Here is a 17,853-nt window from a genome sequence, read left to right as displayed (position 1 = left end):
TGTTGCTCTTATGGTGCACACCAAAATCTTTACCAAGGCCTTATGTGATGTGGCCCTGCTATTTTTTTGGCTCTTTTAACAATATTCTCCCATCGATATTATGAGCTCCAGTGTATGGCTTTCCCTTGGTTGCTTAATCCACACTCCCTCTTACCTCAGGATTTTTGCACATGCATTTGCTTCTGAAATATTGTTTTTTTTTTTCCTTTGCCCAGTTAACCTTCAGCTCACCCTGTAGCTCAAACTTGCATAGCTTCTTTGCGTCAGCTTTCCATGATCTCTCGGATCAGATGAGGTTTCCATGCCACACAGTTACTTGGCTTTCTGCCAGTGCTTAGAACAGGCTGGCCCCTAAATGCCACCGTGCAACTGTTTGTTGAATGAACTACTCTTTGATTATACACTCAATCATCAGCCTTGAGGGTCAGTCCTCAGATCCTGCTGTGAGCCCCTATTTTCCTGGCTAGAAGGGGGAGAAGAAGTTTCCTTCTCAGTTGTGAATTGAAAGCTCCAGGTGAGTCTAGCATTTCTAGCCCCTATTTTGCCCCTAGGGCCATGGATCTCTCTAGGATTTTCCCTGCTGCCTTGGGTCCCTTCTTGACTCTTGCAGTCTGTTCACAGCTGGTGCCTGCAAGTGCTCCTAAAACCCTCAATGCAGATTTCTGGGCCCACCCTATTGGTGAAGCAAAGCCCAGGAGGCTAGCCCAGCTGGATAGGCAGGGGAAGAGTTGATATCTGCTGCTGGGGCATCATTTTGCCCTCCCTGCCTTTTACACATGGGCATAAAGAGACCACGACTCAGGGAACACCAGTTTCCCCATCAGGCATATGTGAACCTCTGAAGTCACCAGAACAATAGGCCACACACACTTCTACTGTTCCTCTGTACCCACACCCCGGATCTCCTGGCTAATGTGGTCCTCAAAGGACTGTGCTGGCTGCCAAATTCTCTTTTTTGGCCAATTCCCTACTCTTTTTGTAGGATTTAACCTGATTTATTTTTTCTCTTTAGAGCATTTACCTTCTCATATATAAATATTGGGCAGTGGGATTGGAGCTTGTGTTCCATGCATAGGAGTAGTGACAGCCGTGGGAGCAGGTTTATTTTTAAATAAAAATTGGAAAGCTACGAGGCTCCTGAGGTTTTCTGCATTTTTATTTTTCATTCAAAAGTAAAAAAAAAAAAAAAAAGAAACAGGGAAGAAAAAAGGGTAGAGGGAAATATAGCTTGTGTTTCTGCTTCCATTTTTCATGTTTCCCTGTTTTCATCTGCTTTCCCTGCTTCCCTTCCCTGGCATTTGGCATGTCTGTAAAGAAAGGGGAAGGAGTGATTACTTCTCAGAAGGGAGCGGGGGGTCTGTTCAAGGCAAGCATTAGGCATGCAGCCCCTGAGCAAGTCACATGCATGGTAAAATATTACCTTAATAACATACTCACAGAGAGCTATGTGTAAATGGTAACAGCTGCTTTTGTGATGACCGTGTTATAAATGATTGCAGCCCTGATCATTAATAATGCATTTGAACAATAACAACTTGATTCGGAGGAAGAAGTACAGCCTTTCATTTTTTTCCTGGCATGCGAATTCACTCTTGCTGTTGTGTGAAGTGACTGGATCCTTGGATTGAAGGCCCACACTGAGCCTTCGGAAATAAGGAGCGTTTCGGCCCAATCCGGCCCCCGGCCAGGCAAAACAAGGCTTCTGGGGCCCATTTCAGTGCTTTTCCTAAACCTAGAGTTTGACCGTTCAACTAGCCTGCCCCTTCTAAGCCTGCTCACTTCCCCTGGGACCTGAAGCATCAGAAACCTGCCACTCTGATGGTAGTTGAAGGTGGACTCCCATGAGATCGTAGGATCCTGAAAATTTCCTAGCAGTCGGTATTGATTGCTACAGGAGTTACTTTTCTTTAATGTGTCTGAGGTTACCGTTCTGCTTGAAAGACAAAGTTCATACTCTCTAGGATGCCATATGAGGAACTCTCACAGTCTAGCCTCAAACATTTGGCCACATCTCTTGCTACTCCCATTCCACACTGGGTTCTAATCACCCCAAACTTCTCAGGGTTCCAAAAACATACATGCACCTTTGCACATGCAAAGGCTCTGTCTGCAGAACTCCTACTCATCCCTCAAGATCCTGGTCAAATATGTCCCCTTTCTCTACCTCCCCAGGGTGGAGTTGGTTGTTCCATCCTCTGCAATCCTATCTATGCTGTAGCATTTTGTGCATAGCCTCCACTATAGCATTACTCATACCACATACTGTAACGCTTTATTTACATATTGATTTTCTCCCCAGGCTTTGAGCTTGCTAAGGGCAAGAGGTATGTGTTAGTATCCTTTATATTTCCATTTGCTAGCACGGTGCTCAGTAGTCATTAAATATTCAATAAATGTTGAATGAATAAATGAACAGCCGTCCAATAAACGTCTTTCTATTTTCTTATGTTTGATGATATTCTGCGACCCTAGATCCTGAGCTGGCATCAGAGACTATTTTTATGAAAGCTATTTCTGCCCACTAGGGTGCCCCCTTGAATTGCTGTGCTCGTGAGCCGTGTCAGCCTGAAGGTGTTCAGCATTTACCAGTGTGGATGGGAAGGTAGCCCATTGGCCTGGCCATTTACCATGCTGCTCAAATGATACCTGCCACTCCCTGCCCCTCTGAAATCAGGCGTTTCTCCTATAACTGCTTTACTCCTTGTATCTCCATCTTTTCTCTAGTACTCAAACACAATTTATTACCACACTGGAAAGGCCTCGGTGTACCAAAGATATACCCCTAAGGTAAACTATGGGTATGAAGACCCATATTTTCAATTCATTTTGGCATGACTTCATATACAGGGCAGATTGCTATGGTTGTTTCTGTCTCCTCTTCTCATTTACTCTTGCTTTTAGCTTCAAATTCTGGCCTAGAGGCTTTTCTTTAGTTTCCTGGGCCACTGGGAAGGTAGGATCCTTTCTCTCTGGGCCCTAAGTTTATCCCACCACACAGAACCCATCTGAACCCATCTGGGGTCCTTCTGCACTGAGGCCTCAGAATTTCACTTAGGGCTGGGTGGTGGCTCACGCCTGTAATCCTAGCAGACTGGAGCCTATAGGAGGCTGAGGCTGGAGGATTGCTTGAGCTCAGGAGTTTGAGCCCAGCCTGAGCAAGATCGAGACCCCGTCTCTACTAAAAATAGAAAACATTAGCTGGGCATGGTGGCTCATGCCTGTAGTCCCAGATACTTGGAAGACTCAGGCAGGAGGATCCCTTGAGCCCAGGAGTCTGAGGTTGCTGTGAGCTAGGCTGACCCCATGGCGCTCTAGCCCAGGTGACTGAGTAAGACTTTGTCTTCATTTAGACCCTCCCTACTCTGGGCATGGAGACCCTGGATTTAGTTCCCTGAAACCAACCCTATTTTAACTACTTCTTCCTGCTCTAAAAGCTTTTTCTTGCTTTCTGCCTTTTATGAACACACTCTAAAACCACTCTCATCTCTTCCTGTGCTAAAACTTCATCATCCTTTCTGAATCCATGTTTTCTCTACAAGTCCTAATTTTTTTACAACTCTGACCCCGGAGCATCACTTACTCCATCTGTTCTTTCTGGCTCTGCTCTCCCTCAGAATCGCTGATCTGACGACTCATTTTCCACACTAATTTCTCCCCTCAGAATAAGAAAACAACAATCAGAAAACATTTGCACATTCACAGGTTCATGAATTTACTTCCTTATAACCTGCCTTCCTACAGAAAACCTTTGCAAAGATACGATATGGCAACAGAAAGTAAACTAAAAATAAGTTTTGTGTTTTATTAAATTTTTTTAAAGGAGGGGGCATAGGAAAACAAGGCCAGGAGGAGGTGGTGAGCCATGGGTGAGGTTAGAATGCTCTATGGACGTATTGAAGTCCTAGCTACCTGCTAGCGGTGGCCATGGGATTTTTTATAGACAGTTCCATGGTCAACACACAAGGGAAATGAGATCAGTTACAAAATTCAGTATCCAGGAGACAAGAATGAATCTAAATTGCTCATGAAAACCACAACTGTTTATGGTACCAAGACTAGCGAAACATTTCTGCTCTGAGCCTAGAGCTAGGTTCTCCTAATAAAAGAGGTGCTCCACAGTATTCCTGGACAAAACACTGATAAATGTTCTTTGTACACACATCCTTCTAACTAGAAAAAAATTTAGCACAATTGAACTTAGTGGGAATGTTGAGAGGATATTCAGATTTGAACTCAGTGATCTTGGGCTCCCTTTCAACTTGAGTTTGTAGGGATGCTGATGGTTATGAGGCCGTGTAAGACTCAGTCCCCCTCAGGGAGCTTACACTCTCCTGGAACAGCTGCTCTCAGGTCTGACGGCACAAGAGAATCACCCAGGATACATGCTGTGAGTGTGGATTCCCTGAGCAGAGCTCCAGAGCCTGCATTTTAAACAAGTGCCTTTATGAGTCCATGTGGCTGTTTCAGGCAAGAACCATCATGGTAGGATCTTAGCCTGAGCCATCCATCCACAGTGCAGGGCATTACATGCTAGCTGTCACACAACTGCTGACAACAAAGGGAGACGGGAGTCTAAAGTGATAGCAACCACTTCTGGAAGGCATGTGAAGAGAAGAAGATGGTAGTCACATTTGAGCTGAGCTCTGAGACATAAGTAAGAGCAGACACAGGATAAGCTGGGAGCACTTTCATGCAGAGAAAATAGACGGGGCAAAAACTCAGAGATGGAAAAGTGCATGTTTGTTCAAGGAAAAGCAAATAGATCAAACTGGCTGGAGTATAAGGTCTATGTAGGGGAAATAGTAGGAGATAAGGCCAGATAGGTATGTTGGGGACACAATTTGGAGAGCTCTGAATACCAGACTGGTGAGTGTCTCCATAGGCATTGGGGAGCCATTGAAGACTTTTGATCACACAGAATGATCAAAGTAGTACTTGAGGAAGATTAATTTGATTGTGGTGTATGGAATGGGTTGGAGGGTAGGAAGACTGTGCAGGGTTTGGTACCTTATAAATGTTTGTCAAATGAAATGTTTGAATAGGGCAAAGAAGAGGCTATTGCAAAAGTCTAAGTGCAAGGTAATAAAGGCCTTAAGGAATAACAATGAAAGATAAAGAGCAAGAGAAGAATGCTAGTGACACTAATAAAGAAGAAATCACAGACTACGATGACCTGTTGTGCAGGATGAAGGAAGGAAAAGAGTCATTGTTTGCTCTGAAGTTTGGAGCCCGAGCTGGCAGAGAAGTTATAGCTCCACCCTTGTACCAAGCAGGTGAGGAGAGGCCCTGGATTTGGTGAAAGTGGATGAGTCTTTGAATTAGGAATGTGAATTGGAGCTCACAAGAGGCATTGGGGCTAGTGATTCTGGACTGGGAGGAGGGGCTTCTGTAAAAATTTAGGCTGGACGGTGTTGTGGGATATCTGGCACATGATCTCAAGCAGTGCCCACACTTCAATGTTGGGAGAGTAAAAAAATAAGCCATCGGAGGAGACACTGGGATGGTCAGGATTAGGCCTGGGTCTGCAATTCAAGGAAGAGGAGCACTGAAAGAAGAAAGCCCTGCAGGGGCTACAGACAGGGGAGGGAGCACCAGGGCTGAGAGTGCACTGTAGGCTTTAGTGCTTAAGTCCTCACTGCTGACCTTGGAGAGGGCAATTTAAATGAGCAAAGGGGATGTTGTTTCAGTTCCATTTATTAGGCCCCAGGTTAGACCATATTTTTGGAATAACCATATTTTTGGAATTTCTTTTTTTTTTCCCCTCCTCACTCCACTGGTTCCTTGGTTTCTTCCATTGCTAGCTCCTGGCTAGACCTGCCTGCTCTCTCCTCCGATTCCATTTGGCAGGAAAGGACCCTTAAAAGGCAATTGGCCTTTGGTGAAACCTCACTGACCATGAAATTCCATCACCCAAGTAATGGAAACAGATGCAGCCCAGAATCAGTTTCTTACAGGCTTGCTGCCTGCTGTCCTTCTGGCCTGATTCCCTTCAAACCCATGCCCTGAGTTCAATGCCAATTTAAACAGCTTGTTTTATGTCTGAGAGTTGGCTTTATAGTTATCCCATTATATTTATCAAGACTCTTCAGTTGCAAGTAACAGAAACTCAATTTGAATATCTTTTTTTTTTTTTTAAAAAGGGAATTTACCAGCACATGTAACTGGGAAAGTCAGCTACTACTGGATTAAGGGACTCACACAATGCCATCAGGATTCTTTCTGTGTGCACACTCTCTATGTCTCTGTGTGGCTTCTTTGTTTCTTCCACAGAAAGGCCTTCTCCAGGTGTCAGGGAAGGCTTACATCTGTAGCATCCCCCTGTGCCCCAACACACACGCACACGCGTGCGCACACACACACACACACACACACACAAACTCAGACTGGAACAAATCCCAGGGAAGAACTCTGATTGGCCAGACATGATCCCAAGCCCATCCTTGGACCAATCACTGTGGGCAAGGGCAAGAGAAACAATGATTGGCTAGAATTGGATGGCACGTCCCCTGCTGTTACCAGGAGTGATTGGCATCTCATTAGAATCACATGATTGACATGGTAGAGAAGCAGTTCCCCAAAGGAAGGAGGATGGGGGTAGGTGATGGAGGTGCAGGTCAGTTCAAAGCAATAAGCAATAGATGTCCCAATACACTCCATCTACTTGGCAAACAGCTTCCCTATCACCCCAGGCAGACTGTGCTGATAGCTCTCACATTCCCATTGCTGCCCCAAATTAGTGGGCTGAGAGCTGAAGTGGAAGCTGAATACCAAAGCTTTCTCTTTCTCCTCTCTGGGTTCACTTCGTGACAGCCATCACCTACCTGTGCAGGTGTCTCCTGATTTCCAGAGGCCTCGGGCTGGGGTGGCAGGGGAGCCTTAGATCAGGGCAGTGATGCGTTGGCGGAGGTGTGTGGGAGTTCAGGAAGAGTCAGCCCTGGCTGCGGAGCCCAGGGAGATGAAGGTGCACCGAGGCAGGAGCCCGAGGGCTGGTTGCCCACTCGCTGCCTGAAGCCGGCAGGAGGACCTGGCGCTTTCCGAGGGCCTGTGTTGACTTGCTCTGTGACCTTAGGCTAGACACTTAATTGCTCAGGGCTGCTTCCCCTCACTCTCCCATCTGGCAAGCAGAAATAATGACACACTGAACTGGCAGAAGCTGTACCTTTTGAGGAGAGGTGTTGATTTGGAACTTTGTGCTGTGGAAAGTGGCTCCCAGTTCACTGTGAACCCCTAGAGACTCCTGGGCCTGGGCCCCCAGCCCTTTTGGCAGAGAGCAGGTCTCTGAAGACCTCTGACTTCAGATTTTCTGATTCCAACCTCCTGAACCGCATTGCTTTTGCAGCTGAGCTGGGAAATGAATGACCTTTTTCACACTAATGGTTGAGAGTGGGTGTGTGGTTTCCAAGGTGCTTACAAACATTTGCTTGCAGAACTAGGGTTTCCAGTGCCACAAAGGCCCTAGGTGAGGTACAGGAGTTTTGGGGTCGGCCAGTTTTTATAACCCTACTCTCCCTAGTCACCTCGTCTCCAGGTGCAGTGGAAGAACAGTCATAGGATGCTTTGGGGGAGTGTTTACACCGCATAAAACAACCAGATTACACGTCAGAAAAATGGGGAAGACAGAGGGGAAATCAGTCAAGTCAGGTGGAGGAATTACCTGCAAACCAAGACATGCATTGATCTTCACACTCTGCCCCGTCAAGCCCTAGAGCCACAGTTCTCAAACTTCAGTGTGTTTTACCAATCACCAAGATTGATAGAAAAAATGCATATTCCGGACATTACCTCCAGAGAACAGAAATCAGTCGGTCTGGTGAGGAATTCCAGGAGTCTGCGTTTTCAGGGTAGCTCAGGTGACTCAGTGTGGTAAAGAGGGTAAGTCTCTGGGCCCTTCACCTGTGTTTAATCAGAGCAGCTTAACCTTTCTCTGCTTTGTACATTGAGGTTCTAGGCAAGAGTATATTAAAATAAAGAGTTCCGTGGTCTAAAAGAAACTTGAAAACTTCTGAACAAAAGCAATCTAATCACCTTGGTAAATTTAGAGTCCCGGCTTCGTAGCTGTGCATTCAAGGCCTTCCATGATCCAATTCCTCTCAATGCAGTTTCAGCCACAGGCAGCTCAGTGTCTCCAAAACTTCCTTCCCACATCCTGTCTCTCTGCTCATGTAGTTACTCCCCTGGGGAATACAGTTCTCTCCCTCTGCCCTTCCAAACTTCCCTACCCTTCCAAACCCCACTGGAGTGCTCCTTTCGCATGAAGCCTTCTGGGACTGCGCCAGAAAGCCAGGATTCCACTCCCCCCGCCCCCTCCACGGCAGGAGGACTGCGGAGGAAGCACAGCTGGAGGGGAGAGGAAGAGGGGGCACTGCCTGAGCACCTTCCTCCAGCATGTCACCTTCTCATGAGATTTGCAAAGGTAGCACCTTGACAGGCTAGAGATGATGAGCTTGATCAGAAACCTCAGAGCAAGAGTGAAGGCAAGCAAGGTACAGGAAGTTGGGAATGAAAGGTTGGTAGGAAGCCTTCTCCCTACCCCACAACCTGCCCCAGGCTCTGTCCCTGTGTTAGGACCTCATGATGACTCGGGGCCATGGCAACCAAATGCTGGCCGAGGTGAACCATGCAAAAGGGTGGAGCAGATGACTCCCCTTTGGCTTCCTCGCCACCCCACTTCCCCCCGCCACAGGCCTTGCACTCTGGCTTGGTCAGCAAGATGAACATCTGCTGGGCTGGGCACTGGTGAGTGGGGGTGCAGGGGCCAGTCCAGCCCAAGGCCTGGAAAAGCTCCCTGCACTTTCTCCTTTATTGGGCAAGGAGGCATGAGCAGAGAGCAGGGAGCAGGGAGCAAGGAGTTCTCTCATCCCTAGAGCTGTCAGCCCGACCAGAATGCGCATTCATTTTCAGAATAAATAATCAACTCAAAAAATGTACCAAATTCATTTTCAAATTGGCTTGTCAGACACACATTTGCCCAGGACGAGTTGGCTGAATAAAATGTGTCTTGGGGAGCAAGGTGAGCCGGCCTGTCTCATTCCCTTAGGGACATCTTGTAAATAAGGCCATTCTTGAGGCCGGAAGCAGAGAATTCCCCAGCACAGATTGAATTCTGGCTTTGTCTTAATGAACGTCAATATTTATTACCAAAAGCGTTGTGCTCCTCGGAGTGATAGAGCATTTCACCATCTCAGTTCTCTCCTGTTGCCTTCCCAGGTACCAAATGCTATGTAATTGCTGCTCATAAAGGCGGCAGACAATATTGCCAAGGAAACTCACTTCTGGCTGTAAATCTTCATAATCAAAACCAGCAGAGCTTTGCTTTCTGTTTGGACAGAGTGCTCCAGAGGGCAGGGCCCACCCATATTTTCTGGTTCTACTGCTTTGGCAGGGAGAATCCCAAACACCCTCTGGTGAGGCAGGGGCTCCTTCTGGGACTGGGGATGGGGGTGTCAGCCAGCAAGTATTGGAAAGACTGAGAAGTGACCGAAGTTACATCCCCTACCCCAACCCAGGGCAGAGAGAGAGCTGTCCATCACTCATCATACATTTGGAAGGGCCCCTGAGCTTGTCCCTCCAACCCTCTCACTCTGCAAATGAAGAAGGTAAGGCCAGAGTGACGAGGTTTTTGTCAAGGTCACACAGCTCCCTGGCCAGTGGCCTTTGCGTTTGGCCTCACCATTTCCTGGGGATTGAATAGTGAGCTTAGGAAAACTTCCTGAGCTGGCCGCTGGCTGCAAGAGTCATTGGCTCCCACTTGGAGATTTTCCTTAACTCCTGGTAGGTCTGGAGCCTTCCTGCCAACAGGCCTGGCTTCCTGGGGCCTTGTCCAGATAGGTTGCTTTTCCCTGCTGATGTAAGCCTGCCCTGGCCTTTCCTGGGGAAATCTCTGGAAACCAACTCTGAGCTCTGCCCCCCAGCCAAAACATTCCTGGGAGCTGCAAGCCCAGCTGGCAAAATTGTACAAGGAAATGGAGATTAGCTCTAGTTTTCCTTGGGGTGAGTATCAGTCTGTTTCCAGCAGGACCTTAGCTCTGGGGTGTAGCTCTCCAAGGCGGGGTTGGAAGGGCAAAGGAAAGCCTGAAATGTCTGAACACAAGTCACCAGGCTGGGACTGAGTTTGGCTTCTGGTTCTGCTGCCTTTTCTTCTGCCAACTTGCTAAGGACAGAGATGGCCCCGGGGCAGAGACACAAAATGGGTTTTAGAGAGTGATGTCATGTGGTTCTCAGACACCAGATCGCTCTGCAGAAACTGCCTGGCTGTTGTTATGGGAGTTGTGTTGGAGAGAATTATAACTTTTGACAATGGACATCTCATCTTGCACAGATGCGTCCTTTATAGAATCTGCCAGCAAGATTACAGTGGCATCGCAGTGTAATGGGGAGAGGAGTCAATAATTCTGGGGTTATTGATTGTAACCAGACCCATTCTTCTTTTTTAATTTATATTTTATCCACTTTTTTCAACCTATTTTTTTTTAAACCCATCCTGACAAAAGCACCTGCTGGATCAAACGCAGTTGATTACATTTTTAAAAATGATAGGAGTAATTTGCTGCCCTCAGGAGAGTGTGGGACAAGGCAATATATGGCTAGAAGGGGAGAAAAATGTATGCAGAGAGCAGGGTGAGGGGAGAGGTAGAAAGAATGAGGAAGGCCTGGTGCAAGGGAGGGTGCAGAGCAGGGCAGGGGGAGCTTGCTGAGGACCCCCGGCTGACCCTGGGTCGAGGCCACGGTCTGATGAAGACTCCATCAGGGATTTAGATTTCCCACTGCTTTGTAGCCCCACTGGGTCTTACTGTAGCTCTGAGTATATATTCCTACTCTTCAGATCCTATTTCTTCTGGAACTTCCTGGATAAGGCAAATGGAAACACTGGGTGGGTTAGGGCAGGTCGACTGTGCACACATACATATATATACATACACATACACTTAAGTGTGTGCCCACATAGTATTAATGTATCTTCATTACGGAGTGTTTCTGTTTAGGACACAGCAAATAACTTGACATGTGTTTTTAACTGTTGGATTGGACTATACGGGGTGAGCTGGTAGCTTGTAAGCTATTGGAAACTGATTATATGTTTTGATGCCCCCAATATCCCTTTCGTCTCTAATCCCCTCTGTAGTGTGGCGTGATAAAACCAGTGGGCATTTGCTAAATACTCCTTGGTGAATTAAGTAATCGCTCGAACATGTATCTCCTTGCGGACTTCTGTAGTCACCACAACAGGAGCGATGTGAGTATCTGATTCAATATCTAAATTGTCCTGTGACAACTCTTTCATTTCTTTCTCTTCTAGTTGATGAGAACCCACAGACTGTGTTTTCCATAATCATTGATAGCAAACTAGATTACAGAACGCCCAAGTTCAGAGGGAACTTAGGGAGCACCTAGTCCAGGACCCTCATTTTCCACAGGAGGAAACTGATTCCCAGAAAGACCACGATGACTTGCCCCACGGCCAATAACCGGTTTGGGTTAAACCCAGGATGGCTTCGGTGCCCTTTTGCCATGCAAACTGTTTTCCTTCCTCTTGTGTCATTTTCTTCCGTGGGCAGGGCCGGGCCTGATCGCCCGTGTCTCCTGTAGATATTCTCACCCCTCTCCCCAGACTCGTCATGCTGAATACAGAAAGTTCCTCCTGCTTTCTCCTACGTGGTCCCAGCTGGATCTGAAAGCAGCAGGGGCTTGAAGAAAGCACAAGAGGCAGAAATGGAGCTAGAATTAGTTTCCTCGTCGCCCATTGACTCGTTTTGTGTAGGCTTAGACCACGATCTCCTAGGCCAGGGCTGGTGCTGACATTCTGTGGGGTGAGGTTTTGAAATCAGGTGAAGAGAGAAAGGAAGATCTTTATGTCATTGTGCTTTTCTGGCTGGGCAAAAATGCTTCAAATGAATTCCAAACTGTGTTTCCACATCTAGGATGTGGGGGAGATTTGGGCACAGATAAGGAAGAGAAAGGGGAATAGTTATTTATTTATTTTTTCACACTAGGACTTGAGGGAATATGAGACCAAGGGGACCCATGAAGATGACCTTGACCTTGACCTCTTATGTTTTTCTGTTAGCAGCCCCCACTGCCAACTGCTCTGGCCACCCCCAGAGACCTGTACTGTCTTCCTTGTCCCTGTCCTTTCTGGGATAGTAACATTTGCTTTGGTGAAAGTGCTAGCCTCTGAGTCACGAGACTTGAATTTGAAACTAAGCTCTTGGACTTGGCAGCTGTGTGAGCTTGGGTAAGTCACTTAATTTCTCAAAACATCAGTTATTTTATTTGTAAAACAGGGGTAATGATGCCTGTTTCCCTGACCACACCATATCCTTCTGAGGATCAACACTGATGGTTTGAATAATAACGTGGCATAAATTGGAATGTGCTGCACTCACGATAGAGACATTTTTTTAAAAGGAAAATTAAACCATTTTAGAACAGTTTTAGATTTACAGAAAAATTGTGAAGATAGTTCAGTGAGTTCTCATATTCCTCGTACCCAGTTACTTCTATTATTAACCTCTTACAGTAGCATGGTACGTTTGTTACCATTAATAGGCCAATACGGATAAATTACTATTAGTAAGGCTGAAGTTTATTTGGATTTCCTTAGTTTTTACCTACTGTCCTTTTTCTGCCCCTGCATTCCATCCAGGGATGGGGATGAGAGGGCAGGTCTCATTAGGCTCTTCTTGGCTGCGACTGTTTCTCAAACCTTCCCTGCTTCGACGACCTTTGCAGTCTTGAGGGTCACTGGTTGGGCATTTTGTAGAATGACCCTCAAGTGTGATTTGTCTGACGTTTTTCTCATGAGTAGACTGGGGTTATGGTTTTGAGAAGAAGACCACGTAAGTAAAGTGCTAGTTTCATCACATTGATATCAAGGGGACATCACTTAAGAGACTTTTATTATATTTACTGATGTTATTTTAGGGTGTCCTTTGCCATTAAGGAAGAGCAGTGACCCCTGTTTTAGAAACCTCTGGTTTCTGGGTCACTGGGCCCCTTCCTGGCCCCAGAGTAAGAGTCCCAGTGGGATTTTCTCTGAAATGTAAGAGGCTCTTTTCTTTCTGGTCACCTGGGCCTGACACTAATGAGCTGTTAATAACACGACCATTACCTATGCAAATGAGGGAGCTGGGCTGGGGAGGGAGGTGCCTGCAGTGACAGCGGGCTCCCTTAGAGTGCCGAGTAATAAATCATGTTGCCGTGGTTATTAACCACTTTAACTGAGGTGCCCGGCTACCTGACCCAGTGGGCCCCTGGTTTCCTGGCGTACTTACGTCAGCACCCCAATGCTCAGGAGACCCTAGGGATGTGAGGGGTCAATTTGCCTCTTCTCTTTTCTAAGGGGGTAGGATAGCCAGGGGCTGCAAAGAAAGTCTAACCCTCCATTTGGCTCCTGACTCCTGTGTGTTCCCCCCTCCTTTTTTTTTTTTTTTTTTTTTACATAAAATCACCTTTATAGGAATAAAAAAGTCGTGTGAGTGATCACAGTACCTGATTTTTTTTTACTTATTTATTTTTATTTCTTTATTCTTATTTCAGCATATTGTCGGGGTACAAAAGTTTAGGTTATGCATATTGCCCTTGTCCCCCCACCCCCTCCCCCGAGTCAGAGCTTCAAACGTGTCCATCCCCTAGACAGTGCGCATCACACTCATTATGTATGTATACACCCATCCCCTCCCCACCCCACATCTGCCCGACACCTGATCAATGTTATTCCTAAATGTGCTCTTAGGTGATGATCAGTGAAACCAATTTGATGGTGAGTACATGTGGTGCTTATTTTTCCATTCTTGGGATACTTCACTTAGTAGAATGGAAACAATCCTGTGTGTTCTTGAGCTGGTTACTTACCCACTCTGTGCCTCAGCTTCTCTTGCGGACACTTAAAAATAATGGCTCTTGTGAATTAGCCTCTTCCCTGGTCACATCTCTGCCAAAAGGACTTACAACCAATGAGATGTAGAGCCAGTAAGACTCTGGTCTCCATCGAGGTGTGTGTAGGCTCATTTTCTCTCACTGTTCCTCACTCTTTCTCATCTTGCCTGCACACAGACCTCAAGCAGCCTTAGCCCCTCATTTTAGTAAGCTCATCAGGGCAGGCCAGCAGTGATTCCACTTCTCTGCCTCTGACGGAGTAGGGAATTTCAATTCAGGGCAGAAGGAAAAAAAGCCCATGTTGGCTCCAGATCCAAACCTTATTTTCTTATACAGCTTTGCCACCCTGGTAACTAGTATTTTGATCCTTGTCTGATTCCTCTGCCTGTTTTCCAATTGCTTCAGAACTCAACAGGAGAGAGCTCTGATTACTTAGGGCCTCAGGCTCTACTTGATGTTCTGAGGGCTTGTGCCAAGGGAAGAGAAAAATTCTTCACTGGGCAGCCATTCCAAGGGTGTTTCCTCTGTGCTTAACAATTTGGGTATAGAAGGGAACTGAAAATGGTTCAACAGTTGCAGGCTGCTAAAGCCTAAGACACATAGGTTAGTATAAGGGAGGAAAAAAGTACATAGCATGTCACTTGCCTTGGGAGCTGGAAGACGCCATCTCACCTTTACCCTGGTTTTGGATAGGATGGAGCTTCTATGGCAAACAACTAGAGCATTGGTTAATGTAAGAAGCCCCTTTCCCCATACTCCATGCAACTGGAACCCCCCCACCTCTTCTTATAAGGGAGGCAGACTGGGATGTGTGTGGCCATGGACATGCTTTGCCACCCACCAGCCTACCTGCTCTTGCACACCTGTGATTTGCCATTGCTCTGAATCCTTCCAGCCTTTTCTGGGGACACAAATGTCAATTTATCACCCCATCTCATGAGGAATAAATAGGTAGTCAGAGTGGATCCCACGCCTGGGCTTACACCTTTTATGATCCACTCCCCATATATGGGAGTAGGACTATGATTGGCTTCCAGTTATAGTAGAAAAGGTGGCAAAGGTGAAGGGATTTTGCAGCTGTAACTAAGATTACAAATTAGTTGATTTGGAATTAATCAGAAAGGAGTTTATCCTGGATGGGCCTGACTTCATCAGGTAAAATCTCTTAAAAGAGGGACTGGTCCATCTTCTGAGAGAGATTCCCTGGCTGCCTCGATGGAGTAGGCGACCACATCGAGGAGGCCCACATGACCAGGAATTGGGGCAGCCTCTGTGAAATGTGCACCACCTCTTGCTGACAGCAGCAAAAAGTCAAGTCCTCAGCCATATCACCATAACAAAATGAATTTTGCCAACAACTGGAATGAGCTTGGAAGCAGATTCTTCCCCAGTCAAGCCTCCAGATGAGAATGCAGCCCAGCCACGTGAGACCCCGAGCAGAAGACTCCGTTAAGATGTATCTGGATGCCTGACTCCTAGAAACTTGTGAGAGATAACAAATGCACGTGGTTTTAGGTTGCTAAGTCTCTGGTAACTTGTTGTGCAAGATAGAAAACTAATACTGTCCTCTTGGAGTGGAGTGAGAGGGGGCAGGAGTCAATGGAGTGAAAGAGAGGTAATGCTGCTGTGGAGGAAGAAGTTCTTGCTTCACAGCCTCAGCAGTGTGAGAAGAGGGAGATGTCCTCCTTCCCATTAGCCACAGGGGTAGGTCTGTACTGTCCTTGCTTTAGCTGTAGCTGCCTCAAGCCATTCTGATTATTTTTCTTTTTGAATTGGATTTTTGAAAGGGGAGATATAGAGGTGACTGGAAACCAGAGACAAGCCATGTTAGTGTCTGCGCCTTGTATAAAGATTCCATCACCTCCTGTGGCTGGGAATCCTTTCCTTCCTGGATTTTGATTTTATAGTTCTTCCTTCTATTCCACGAAATGTTCAACTATCCTTCTGATGAAGCCTTCATCCTTAATTTTTAAAGAAAATTTTAATAAGCAAAGCCAGAGCTGATTGCTCTAGCTTCCAACCAAAAGAAATTTAATACCCGACGTATTTTCCCATTATCTTAGCTGCCTCCACCTTAGCCCCCCATTATTTCTCTTCTGAAACAAGCACTTCAGGATTTCCTTTGGTTTCTTCATTGCTCTGATCTTGCTGCCCTATGACTGTTCTTGTTGCTGATAATCCCACAGAGATCGTTGCCTGTCTGGGCCTAACTTTTGGCTGGAGGCTGCCGCCGATAACCCAAAGCTGGCTTTGGGGAGAGGGACACCCATTCTTCTCTTGGCTCCTCCTTCTTAAACATGCGGGGTAGTGTCTCCTAATTCCCTGCTGCTCAACTGAGGTCAAACTATGGTTTTTAATAAGCCCTCACTATAGCCTTGAATATGAGAGAAGTTCATTGCTTCTAGCACTGGCTATCCTTAGGATCCACTGGCATGAGCCAAGCCCAAAGTTGCTGACTGGGCTGGATCCCTGCTTCTGCCCCTCTGCTTCTACGGAGCAGGTGCCATGTCTACCCCACTGTCCTGACTCCAGGTCAACTGCTTCTGATTCCCTAAGTGGTAAGGTAGACATTTTTTCTTCACTATTGTTTTTTTTTTTTTTTTTAATTTGTGGTCCCAAGATTAACCTCCTCCGAGGATGACTGATGGTGAGAATAGCCATTACATCCAGGGGAAATCTCAAGTCACTCTCAAGGCCACGTCTGTCTGCATAACCTCAAATATCAATACAATGGTTTCACAAGGCATTAACCAAGATCTATCTTATTCATATTAGACAATGTCATACATTGACATAAACAGTCTAGTCTAGATTGTGCTATGCCAGATCTAGTCTAATTCTACCCTTTACCTCAAAGCAAAGGTCTATACTTCCTTCCCTCCAGCCTCCACACCTGATCTTTGGATAGCAAATTATTAGATAAGACAACAAGCATATTTATACATCTCTCAAAAACATAGTAATTTTCAACATACCTCTTCTGAAATTTAGATTTATAAAAAAAGAATGTTCCAACCAAATAAGTAGGGAAATAGTCAGGATAAATTACTCTAAGTGTGTAATACTAAACAGGATACCCAAAAGTTCAATTGGCAGTACCAACCAGCATCTGGGTTACCTCATAGCTCCCAGATAGATCTTCCTTAAGAATTTTGATGTGCCCAATGCCTTAGGTTTGCATTTGTAAAATGTTTCTTGTGATGATTTTTCCAAACAAGAGAAGTTTCCTCCAAAAGTCAAATTTGAGTCTCCAGTGGATTCCCTATGACATGCGGCTGGCTATCTGGTAGAACAGAGAGAACCTTCTATTGAATGGTTAAAGAATGAGTTCTAGTTCTGTCTTTACCATGGATTATTTTATTAGCTTGAGCAGTCACTTAATCTTTCTAGAAACTTTTTTATCTGTAAAAATAGGGGTAGGACTAGATGAATTAGATGATATCTTGTATCCTTCCTATGCTTGCCTAGGAGGTAGAAGACAGGTTGTGACTAGGACAGTGACACCAGGTACAAGGAAACTTAGCTGCTTTATGCCAAGCTATAATGCAGCAGGAATCAAAGGCTCTTGTGCTGGTTGTTCCGCTGATACCTGTGGGTGATAGATCTGGATGGGGACTGACAGGCACCACTCATCATAATGCTGGTGAAGGATGGGACCTGCCCTCGTGGGTGGAAGTCTGCCCTTTCTCCTGTTAAGTCCAATGCCTCTGGATCATCACTATTTCAGGCAGGGCTTGTTTGATTTGCAAAGAAGGGATGTTGTGGAAGACTTGGCATCTTTGTGCTGACATTGACCCCAGACAAGCATCCCCTACCCCATTCCAGCCCACCCAATTCTGCGTTTGGATTGTTTCTTTGCCAAATGCTCCATGTTACATCTGGGTTCTCTCTGCTCTTAGAATTGTCTGATGATTAGTGACATTGAGCATTTTTCCATATGTTTATTGGCCATTAGTCTATCTTCTTTTGAAAAGCTTC

This window comes from Lemur catta, chromosome 7 (genome assembly GCF_020740605.2).
Source record: "Lemur catta isolate mLemCat1 chromosome 7, mLemCat1.pri, whole genome shotgun sequence".
NCBI lineage: Eukaryota > Metazoa > Chordata > Mammalia > Primates > Lemuridae > Lemur > Lemur catta.
Note: the sequence above shows the minus strand (reverse complement) of the source record.